Genomic DNA, 11,297 nt, shown 5'->3' with positions numbered 1-11,297 from the left:
GAGGAGGAGCGTGAGGCGCTTCGCCCCGCTGGGCGCCGTGGGGGCGGCCCGCAGGGTCGGGCCGGCTGCGGCGCGGTGGGAGCGCTGCGGACGCGACCTGTTGCTGGGCGGGCTGCGGCAGCGCAGGCACGGCTCTCCTCCCCGCCGGGTTACCTCTCTCATCAGTTGTTGTAAGAACATCTCGTTTCACTCCTCCCGGTGGATGCCCTTCTTTCCTGACAAGGTTATCGCCTCTTTTGGGACCGGAGTCCATGTTTTTTCTTCAGAGTGACTTTGTTTTTGAGCCCAATGACACCTCTGTCAGACAAGATGCACCTTTCCTTATGCCTTGACACAGTAACACACTTCTGAAGGCTCCTGCGCTTTCCTCATTTGCCCTCTGTGATTTTTATTTGCAGTTTTGGTATTTCAAAACTGCAGCCCTCATCGCAATATCGAGTCATTGGGTTTGGAAACAATTCCTACAATTCTTACCAGGCCCTCCACTGCCCAGCATCACCACTCAGGGCAAAGCAGGAACTTCTGCTGGACATCCAGGATCACATTGGCTCCTCAGAGGTCCTGAAAGCACTGATGGAGAGGACACTGATGGAAATGGCTTTGTGCAGGTAGAAAGATGCCAAGGATGGGGGGGCAGGAGGGGTGGCTTTAACCTAGAAGAGGGGAGATTTAGGTTAGATGTTTGGAAGAAATTCTCTACTCAGATGGTGGTGAGGCACTAGAGCAGGCTGCCCAGAGAAGCTGTGGGTACCTCATCCCTGGAGGTGTTCAAGGCCAGGCTGGATGGGACCCTGCGCAGCCTGAGGTGGTGGGTGGCAGCCCTGCCCACTGCAGGGGGTTGGAACTGGATGGGCCTTAAGGTCCCTTCCAACCCCAACCATTCTGTGATTCTATGAAACCTAGGCTTCTGCTATTGCAGGAGGCTGTCCTGCTATTATAACTTTGGCCAAGGATCGAATAGTTTTCTCACAAGCAGTGTTTGGCATGGCTGAATTTTACCTGTATTTCAACTCAGGGCATTTGCCAGCACTGCACATTGTAGAACAAGCTGCCACATTGGCTCCACGCAGAAAGAACAACTATTCTGACCAGCACAGTTCCTGGATTGTTCAGCTTGAGTGCTGCAACCCAAGCTGGAGAGTGCAGCACAGAGCTTAGCCAGAGTCTCTTGTCTCAGCTCTTGTTACAGTTCTCCTATGTACCCAAGCAGTGTGACAAAGACAGGTGATGCTATAGTTTTGGTGAGACACAGAACACGATGGCAAAAGGACAAGTGTGCTAAGTTAGGCAGATAGTCTTCAAATTTAGAAGTACAGCTCCTTCTTAAGATCCAGATGAAATTTTTTCTAAGTACAAGAGAATTTGCTTTCCAAACAATAGGCTGCATGTAACCAAAACTATTAATCTAATGATCCGGTGGATTTGATTTCTAACACTCCTGTACAGTGTTAGAAGAGAGCAGCTGAATCTTGGTGCCATTTGACTGATTTTAAACTGCAGAGTGAAGGCACATAGCTACAGCAATAAATAACAGCACAAGAGTATGCCAGAAATCAAAGACAGTGATGTGGGAATATGGGAGAGAAGCGTGTGGAATGAAAAGTAAGAACATTGAGCCCGTCTGGAGCTGAAGACACTAAGATTTTCTTTTGGATTACTAATCAACGCAATAGATTTAGTAGAGGTTAGTGGTAGGCTACCACAGGAATGTTAGGTGAGATCTGGCTGCAGTTTGCAAGCAGGACATACAACTAGATTTACAGGAAAAAGACATGAGTGTTCACACAGAAGAATTCAAACTAAACTAAATCAAGAGCAGCTCTGTTAATGGAGGCGCTTCCTCAGTGAACTAAGGCAACACCAGTTTTCTGATAAACATTATCCACGTTAGGTGGATAATGTGTTTTCTGAGAAGCACCTGATTAATGTGTCAGTGAAATACGGTGGATGGAAGCCTGACCTCTTCAGCTGCCTCCCACTGTATTGCTGGCAAGCCAAGTTTATGTTTGGCCTGAAAGAGCTCTGAGCAGCTGTTGACCTTTCCCTGATGTTTCTTCTGCATGTCAGGTAGGGGTGGACAACTGTGAAGTGGAAAATACTGCACCAGCTTGCAGTCTCTGTCCATGTCACAGCAGAGGCCAGGTTTGCTTGGCTGCACATTTACCTGCCTGACATTTGGTCATGAACATGCTGTTACCAGCATGTGCGCTGCTGCCACATCTGAAAAAGGGAAGGCGTGAAAACTGCACACAGTCAGAGCAGTCTGAAACAGTATCAAGAAAACTTCTCTTCCAGGGACCACACAATTTTTTTCCTGTGGTCCTTTCTGTTTTGAGACACTTGGACTAAAATTCATCAAGGCACCCTCTGTCTTTATCCTTTGTGATCAAAACTTTTAAATGATCTCAGCACTCAGGTCCCCAAAATAGTCAAACCCCTCATTGCTGACATCAGCAAGGAAGTGTTCTGTCAAACCATAGCACAGTAGGCTCTAAGGCCCTTGAAAACCTGCTCTGAAATATGCGTCCAAAACAGGAACAGCTGGATGAAGAAACCTGCTCTGTGCTTGTTGGTGCTGAGCACCAACAAATCTGGCTGAGTATCAATCATCTCTGTTATCTCAGAGGAAAATCCTCAGATAACAGGAAGATACATGAGTTTTAGAGCTTAACTATAAGCTGTATCATGTAATTGATTTTTAAGCAGTGCTCATGTTTAAAGGTCTATTAGATAAATAACCTTTTTCATTAACTGTAGATGCACTAGGTATAGCATTGCCTGAAGAGAGCTAAGATCAGACGTCCAACCTTCTCCTCTCCCAGAAAGAAGAAGATTGAGGCTAAAAAGCCCTTATGTTACAGTTAGACTTTCCCTGGCTATTTTCTGAGTGTTATCAGGGAGAGAAGCATGCATGGATGTGGGAGAGAGAAACAGCATGCCTTCCCTGCGCTGGGGCTGTAGAGATAAGTGGTTTACAGACATTGTACCTACCCCAGTTACCATTTTTCCCAAGTTTCTATGGATTATAACCTCAAAGTCCTTCCCTGCCTCCCAACTATTCTTTCTGCCTAGCCCTGCCGTCTGTATGAGCCAGAAATACAGGGGCAGGAGAGAGATCAGGCTCTCACAACCAACCTGGCAGCGCTCAGTGCCTGCCCATGTACCTATATCCTCCCCCTGCTCACATCCCTGTCCCTGTTGTCCGTCCCCTTTCTGACATCCACAGTTGCATCCCTCCTTGTCCTTAATTCTCCTGTGGGATGTGAGGCTTAAAGGATTATGGTCTGTGTGAGTTTGTAGCCCGGACTCTGCAGACGCTGGGAAAACAGGGGGCTGGGGTGACAGGAGGCAGGGAAATGTCAAGGAAAGAACATGTCGCGCTATTATACACCAACCACAAAAATTTTAAAGAAAGGATCAGGACTTATAAGAATGGTGGGAAACAGCACAATTGCTGTGTGCTATAGCTTACAATGTATTTGTTTAATTTCTTACTCCTGAGGGAAAATAAGAAAGGAAATGGACAATCTGACTCACATTCATTCTGAGACTTAGCAAATAACATGGCATTTCATTGTAGACCTTTGATTCATGCCAGCTTGTGATATAATCTCAGTTAGGCTTGCCTTCATCCGAACACAAGATTTATGCCGCTGTACATCACTTCACGCCTTCAGAGAGCTGATGCTTTGTCAGCTATACGCCTTGCCATTACACTGCGCTCTGCCCCCTCCTCACAACTGTGATAGATCTGCATGACAACTCCTCAAACAGCTTAAGAATTATATTCATTTCTTTTCATCTGATGGAAAACACTACTAGTTGCTCTAACAGATTTCAGAGATAAAGTTACAAAATGACAGCAATTGCATGATGCATGTGCTCTGCGCTTGTCACTTCTCTGAGCTCCCCCCACCCAGTTTTGCCATCATCTCCATGTTTTATTTTTGCTTGCAAGTCTTGATGTCTGGCATTCTGATAAATTAGTATGTCAGAGAAGCTTGAAATTAATGGGAAAGGCACATCTCCTTTTGGCCCTGGAACAAAAGGAGCTTGCCCAGGTTCTAATGTTTTTTTGAAAGAAGACTGGGGAGAAATGGCTAACAGCTACTCCAGGTCTTGGTTCCAGCTGCAGTGATGCAGAGACCTGGATCACCGGATCTCTGCAGCAGCTGTATGTAACAAGAAGCTTGATGGAGGATGTGGCCACAAGAGCTAGGACCTGTGCAGTCCCACAGGCAGGAAAGGCTGTAACATACAGTTTAGACAAGGTATTAAAGTGAGTGTCTGTTTATAAGAAAGAACAAACCACTGCAGAAATAATTAATCAGCCAAAGTGAGTGCACTCCTGAAAGCTAACACAAAAGCAAAGATGTTGATCCCAGAAGTCAGTTGTCAGGAAGAAAAGGATCCATTTTCCTCTCTGTGAGTGACCCTTTGACATACAGAAGTCCCTTCCACACAGAGTAGTTCTCCCATGCCTCCCACAAAACGTAATCCTACCTTATGAGCTTAGCTGCTGCAGTGACCTTCTTTTGTCTGTCTGCTCTGGAGTAAATTCTGCCTGACAGGAGTAAAGAAGATTGGGAGAAGGTTATTTTTAATATCAGTATAGAATATTGGTAGCAAAAGAAAGTACCAGAAAGGGAGGCATCCATCTGTTCATTATGTTTCCAGGGAGAATGACACCACCACAACTCACAACGTCTTGCAGGGAGCACACAAACAACACACATCACAGCATTAACCTGACAAGGCCCCTTCGCCCCAGTTGCTATTATTAACTTTACAACTAGTGCAAGTCTCCTCAAATGAACTGCATGAGGTAACTATTTATCTCACACAGATCGTACCTCAGCTGAACATTTATTAACAGGATAGGGTGACTCTTATTTGTCCTTTGCAGAGTCCTTTGTGTCTGATCACTAAGTTTCTTGTAGAGTGGCAGAGAATACTTTTTCTTATAACTTAGCCCAGGCTTCTGGGCTTAGTCATGAGCTTTTTCCTCCCTCTCATTTGTTAAAGTGCACACTTAAAGGAAGCAGTATTTCTATTTCCTTCCAATCCTGAAGCCTTGCTTTCCATTGACACTGGGAAGGCAGCCTGCTCCCCATGCACTGTTATCATGCAAAGCAGATGTGCAGCTTCTCCTCTGCCACCTCACAGCTTGTTTCTCAGCCCTCTCAGGGCTGGCACAAAAATCTTTATTAGGGCTGAGCGAGAGAAGATTGCAGCCCTGATGGTAACTTGCTTCAAACATAAATGCCATTTTCTCCTCTATAATGTAATGGATTTTTTCTTATTAAGGAAAATATTTTCGGAATTTTATGGAGGAGATCGGGTTTTTTTTACTAACATTCTCATTAATTCATTATTTCCTGTGTTTGACCTCCCTGCTGATTAAAGGATGAGAGACCGAGGAAAAGAAAAATGTTCCCACTGGTGAAAACATAAAAAAGAGAAGCTGACCTTTAGCTGAGCTCCTTTGCCTTTTAGCAAATCAGAATGTCAAATTATTTTCCACATTAAAGTATTTCATGGCAACACAAAGTATTTGCAAACAAGAAACACTTAAAGTGTTGGAGGGTGCCTGACGCTTGCTGCCTTAAAGCTAAACTGTACTCTTGAACTCTAGCCTGAGTAAGAGCAAGCCTCATACCCAGGACCTCGGTGTGCCACTTGGATCTGCCCCGCTGCAGGCTGAGACTTCCCTCCCTCTGTGTTTGAGCTCACAGTCATGCTGGTGAGTGTAGCCAGGGCACATCATCGTTGTTACGCTGGTTTGCTCTTTGCTCAGTCTCTGGCTGTGAATGTATTAGATCATGTATTGTCTTCAAGGGATGCTGGAGCCTGGGGAGCCAGGCAGGACATTGTTCACCTGAGCACGTCCTTTGGCCACACAGGCACAGAAAACAGAGAGTTTAAACGCAGTCTGGGTGAAGGAAAGATGAAATTTTCATCCTGGTACTTACTCATCACCTTCACCAACTCCTATGGTTTTTGGTCTGCTCTGTGTCTAATAAGGAAATGAATGATGAAGTGCTATTTCATGGTTTTTTGAGCCAGGGAGGACTGTTCTGACTGCTTTGTGTGTGATTCATACGTACAACATACATCAAGTCATGGAGGCTCACATACTGGTTTCAACATAAAACTCATCAGACACAGCAGACTTCTGGAGGGAAGGCTTCAGACAACAGCAGATCTTTGTCGGAATATGAACTGTCTGAATGGCCACTTGTTCCCTTATTAACAAATAAAATTGTTAGCTTTAATTTACTTGTCTACATTCAGCTTCCACTTACATTTCTACTCTTTTGAACAGCTGCATAAGAGCTATGAACAGCCCCACAGTACCAAAGGATTAGAGTTGTTTTGTTGTGTCTCACTTTACATGTCCAGATGAGAGGACTTTTCACTACATTTAAGGAAAGCTTTCCCAAGGCTGCCAGATCACTTTCTGTTACACCACGAGCTGCCTCTGCTTCTGTACAGGCTTATATATTTGCTTTGGCAGATTTGTAGCTGTTGCTATTTGTACTGAGGAAAAGAAATAAATTCCCAAATCATATTTCAGTTGTAGAAGCAATCATCCTGTAAAAAGTACTCCACAACTCACTGCAGTAAAACATTTTATATATTAGTTTGTATATTCTGTATGAGCCGAGGGCTGATGCAGTACAAGCAGACAATTAAAAAGTGCACATTGGATGTGTTTTGAGCTTTCTTTAGCAGCTGTTTCGTATTACCAAACATGTACATTGCAAGCTGGTTTTATGACTGTGTTATTTCAAGTAGCTTGCAGAGTATCTCAATGTACTGAGCAAAACCCCGCAAAACATTATAAAAAAGTATGCAGGTCCATTCCATTCAACTGTTGCCAAATTGAGAGCAGAGAAATGACATGACAAACATTTCCTGCCCATGTGAAATCTGTGAGTAGGAAAGTCTGCTCTGGAACTGGAATGCAGTTTACTTAAACCCCATGAGAGGAGTTCTACCTGTGTGTAGCTGTCAGCCAACCTGGAGTTCTGGTGTACATCAAATATTACTAATTTGTACTTACTGACACAGCCCTTGAAAAAGCCTCCCAGTTGAATTTCCAGCATAGGACTGTGTATAAGGTAACCACTTCAGTACTCATTTCCTGCAGCCTTTATGCTGCTTCTGAAAGACAGTAGACTGAATATGTTGTCTTTTGATTTTGACAGCAAAACCGAATTTCATTTTTAACACTGAAGTTCTGTGATGGAGGAGCAAGCTAGTACATTTTATAAGTGGGTGCCTAAAGATTTTCGATATACATTTTCTCACCAATTTTAGAGAGGGAGAAAATCTTCTACGGCGTTCCTTGCTGCTGAAGCAGGATTTGCAATACTACCAGGCTCTGACGTTCTGTTTGGGAGCTAGGATTACTCACAGTCAAATGGCTCAGTTCCCCAAGGCTCTTACAACTTGAGCTATGCCTCTGCCAGACCCGCAATAGTCTCACATTTGTTATTTGTCTAAAAAGAAATAAAAAGGAAGAGTGTGCATGGGCAAAAAGCTTCAAGTGCATCTCCGTGGAACACCTGTGTGCTGAGAAGAAGAGTTTCATTTCCTCTGAAGCAGGTGCTGTGTGTCTCAAGGTTTGAAAAAGAGGACTGGGGGACAGCCATACCAAAGCTAAAAGCTCTCTTGTGCATCTATCTGCCCCCTCCTCCCTAACCTAGAGAAAAATGGTTATAACAAGAGTTGCTTTTCTCCCAGGGTTTTGTCAACACATCTGAATCTCTGCTTGGAAAGCACTGTGCAGGATGGTGCAGCGTCTGGGAAATCAGACAGAAGTATTCTGTGTTTAGAAATGATTTCTGTATTAAATGAGATCATAATTGGTTAAATTGCCTGGTAATTAAAGAATTTTGCTCTTCTTATTAGATAAACAATTTTTTTATTGCAAACAGTTCTCGTCTTTCTAAATTAGTTCCAGGAAACCCTATAATGTCAGTCACTATTAGCATTTGGAATAGCATTAAGAGATTTATGCGGGCTCATATTAATCTGTCTAGGTTAACCTTTGTATCCAGGCTGCCTCAGTTGCTGTATTTCAAATCTGCGGAATGTCATTTCTTCTCAGTGGGCAGGAAAAGGTTTAGCCCAGATTTAGCAGTGCTTTGATCGTACTATGAAGTCATTTTGAACTCATTTGCGACCAAAATAAAACATTTCTCTGGAGCACTTCTATTCAGCCTTACATTGAGTTGCTCAACCAGTTGAAGCTAACTTTTAGCTTAGCCCCTTGCTTTCTGTCTAGAAGTTGCTACAGAGAACAGACAAAGACAGAGATCAGCATCAAGAATATTCTATTTCATTTGGGCATTGCATCTCAGAGCTCCAGAAATGCATCACAGACACTGAGTAGGCAGGGAGTTCAGCCCCATCTCCCATCTGCAGCGTCCAGAGCCCGTCTAGGCACTGTCCAGCATTGTCTGGAACAAGAGCAGATGTTTTGTGTCCCTTAGAAGGCCTGGTCCAAAGTTTAATGATGCTCATCATTAGTAACATTTCCTAATATCTAACCTAAATACTCTTTTCTGCAAACTGGGTTCAGTTCTTCTTATCCTACCCCCAGTGGATGCGGAGAATAATTGATTGTCTCTGTTTTTATAGCACTGTTCAAAATACTGGAACATGTACTGGAGCATGTTACCGTGTCCTTCCTCTGTTCTTCTATTTTCTGTATCAAAACCTAGCCCCTGTTATCCTAACAGTCAGGTTTTCATTTATCTCTTCCAACATCTCCATAATTTGTGTATACCCTTAAGAAACTCCATTTCCTTATGCCAGTGTGTGATTGCACCACCTTCCTGAAGGAAGCAAGTTGATGACTTCCCTGGCCGTGCCAACAGTTTTCTTCGTGGTGCACTGCTGAATTTGCCTTTTTGGTGAGAGCACTCCATCTTTGGTGCATATGTGGTGCGTTTGTGTCTTTGCGAATTCCAGAATCTTTTGTTATCCAGGCTATTGCTCGTTGGTGGTCTTTATGTTTGTTTTTAATTTTTTTTTTTAAATTACATTTGATTCTTCCCTCTTTAGCACTTTCATTTCTTTAACTTCGTATATTTGATTAGGAATTTACTCATTTATCAAGCACATTTTGCAAAAGGCTGTCTCAAATGCTTGTGTCTCTCAAAATAGTATCACCTGCATAATTTATAAGGAGCACTCCACACCTTGTGTCATAGAATCATAGAACAGAATGGCTTAGGTTGGAAGGGACCTTGAAGATCATCCAGTTCCAACCCCCCTGCTGTGGACAGGGCTGTCATCTACTAGGTCAGGCTGCCCAGGGCCCCATCCAACCTGGCTTTGAATGCCTCCATTGATGGGGCAAGAATGTGTCATTGGAAGGTGTTGGAAAGCACAGAGCCGAGTCCATAAAGACACAACCTGAAATTCTTCCGAGATCATCACTGAACAGCTGATACCTAGCTGCCATGCTGAGTGCAGTGAAGATACTGACATACCCACCAGCTTTCTTGGCTGCATGCAGAACAGAGTTGCAATAGCAAAAACTAGGAGTCAGAGAGTTTTGATTTTTTTTGTTGATTTTGTGACCAATTTGTAATGCATGTGACAGAAAAGTATTACAGTCTCTCTTTTCATTTATTTCCTTGCCTGTAAAAAGCAAATGGAAATGTTTGTGAAGTGCATGGCTCCAAGGGGGAAGATGCTATTGAAGTGCAAAATAGAAATGCTGTATCAGCCCTATCACCATTTATGCAGGTTGAAGCAGGGAGCTCAAAAACAAACATTTCCAGATCCAGTGGAGCTGCTGCAGGACTGATGCCTGTGGTGACCAAACCCAGCTCTGCAGCACACTGTCCTTGGGCCAGGACCCCTCGTTGCTGTTTCCCCTCTTCGCTGTAGGCAGCAGGGAGTGTGTTTGTGTTCCAATGGCATCAGCACAGTGTGAAGTGGTTGGAAATGAATTCTAATTACACTGCTCTGTGTGCACCTGGCACAAGTGTTTGGACCATTAAAACATACCATGGTCACCAGTAGAAACAGAATATGGGATGAGGCTGTGTTAATGGCTTCTGTGTTTTTGTAGTACATTACAATAATTGATTTTTTTTTCCTTTTAAACTTCTTATTGAACATGCAGAAGTTTTTATTTGCCATAAGTGTTATAATAACAGAACAGCTTGATGTTCCAGAAAGATTTGGAATCACAGAAGTAAACAAAACTGGTTCCAAATAAAAATGTGCTGAAACACCTGCTCATAGCTGTGACCAAAGCTGAGAAACAGCATGAAACTGTCATACCAAGAGCTGACTCCGCAGCCAGGGCTGTGCCTTTTGTCCCTGATGGGCTCTGCTCCAGCATCCTGTGCGAGCCACCTGGCCATGGAGACACAGCCCGAGAGTCCATCCATACTGCAGTGACTCCACTGCTGCGCCTTTGAAGAGAAGAGGAGAAATGCAGATGATCCTGGAGGGATGGGGAGAAAAGGAAATGTTTCTGACTGGCTGCCTGCTTGCTACTTAAGCATGCAGAGAGATAGATATCTGATAAATATTTAAGTTGCATCAATTTATTTAGTGATCTACATGTTTAACAAGATGAATACTGAAGAGGCTAAATAGATTAAGATTTCCAAAATGATTGGGCTACATGTGTCTTCTTCCTTCAGGCCTTTGTGTAGCACAGATATTTCCACCAGTGTAACTACCTGTTAATGCATTAACAGACCTTGTGCTGTGAAACCCTAACAAACATACCCTGCACTAAGCTTGTGCCTCTGTCCTGGCCATCACCTTGAACACCTCTATTCTCACCTTGGAACTCTTTGCTTTTGCATGAAGACTGCTTTGTGCTTATTATTGACCCTGCGAAGCAGTTTCACCAAATTCTCAAGGAAATCTCTCTTTATATGCATGGAGAATTTGACCCCTCTGTATTTCTATCAGCCACATTTGGTGGGAGGTGAGTTTGCCTGTAGAAGATTAGCTTCTGTACTCTGTATGACACATAAAGCCTTGCTGAATCTCACTTGATTCAGAACTCTCTGTTCTGACCCTAGTACAGAGATAAAAACATTGGATGGCCAGTACTAAATTGAGGAGCACCAAACTGTGATTGAAGCATGCATGACTAAATCTAGCTGTCCCCAAAAGAGAATGGCTTAGGTAAATACACGATGAGTCCAGTTACAAGGGAAGAGTTGCACTTAAGCACTTGTTTGCATTAGTCACAAGGCACAAGTGCAGAAGCCCTCAGGCAGTGCTAAGTTTTTTTCCAGATAGTAAAATAC

The sequence above is a fragment of the Meleagris gallopavo genome, chromosome 4 (assembly GCF_000146605.3).
Source record: "Meleagris gallopavo isolate NT-WF06-2002-E0010 breed Aviagen turkey brand Nicholas breeding stock chromosome 4, Turkey_5.1, whole genome shotgun sequence".
NCBI lineage: Eukaryota > Metazoa > Chordata > Aves > Galliformes > Phasianidae > Meleagris > Meleagris gallopavo.
The sequence above is the reverse complement of the archived record's forward strand: the minus strand, read 5'-3'. Positions refer to the sequence as shown.